This window comes from Orycteropus afer, unplaced genomic scaffold (genome assembly GCF_000298275.1).
Source record: "Orycteropus afer afer isolate SDZICR_OR568_19922 unplaced genomic scaffold, OryAfe1.0 scaffold00968, whole genome shotgun sequence".
Taxonomy (NCBI): Eukaryota; Metazoa; Chordata; class Mammalia; order Tubulidentata; family Orycteropodidae; genus Orycteropus; species Orycteropus afer.
The window spans coordinates 421,620-422,391 of NW_006922555.1; positions in this window are offsets into that span (position 1 = coordinate 421,620).

Below are 772 nucleotides of genomic sequence, written 5' to 3' on the forward strand. Positions count from 1 at the left end.
AGGGTATCTCCAAGCAGGGCGCAGGATAGAGTGAGGAAACACCTGTTTCCAACAAGAAAAGAAGTGGGGGGAAGTCCCCATTAGGTTTCCGATGGCCTCTGATAAAGCTTGCTCTCGTGAGCCTTGTAAAAGGGTGTCCAGAAAGCTGTAGAGATCATTTAATATATATATCTTTCTAAATCCCCCCTCCTTTTACTAAGTTGTAATGCACTTTAAAAAAAAAAAAAAAAAAAAAAGTCTTCTTTCCTCCGTGGAGTTTCCCACTCCTCTCAGACCTCTGAAGGCCCCAGCATTGGTGTCTGCAGGGACCGCCACCATGCCCACTCTTAAATTTTGTAACTGCCTTCTCCCCCAGATTTTTCACTTTCTCAACCTCCTGCCGAGCTACAGGTGGGGAGTAGGGCTAAGAGGGCAGCTGAACAAAGAAACCAGGGTACCCCTGTCCCGGGCCAGACTCCTCTTCCACAGCCTCCGAGAAACTGGAAAGCAAGAGGGGCGCAGGAGTGCGTGAATCCCAGAGCCCCGGTCTCATGCCACTTTCCAAAGGCGAGCCCAAGGACACGTGGGAGGTGAGAATGGCCCCAGAGCAGCAGACAAACAAACAGAACCCCACGGACCAAGCCTGAGTGGCCATGGGCGCCAACAGCTTCCACGCACTGGACTCCGTTATTTCATCAGCAGTTTCAGAAAAACCTGCCAAAAGCAGTTATGCCTCACTGCAATGTGTAGCTTTTTCCTGCCTTTTTTTTTTTTTTTTTCAAAATAAAAGAGG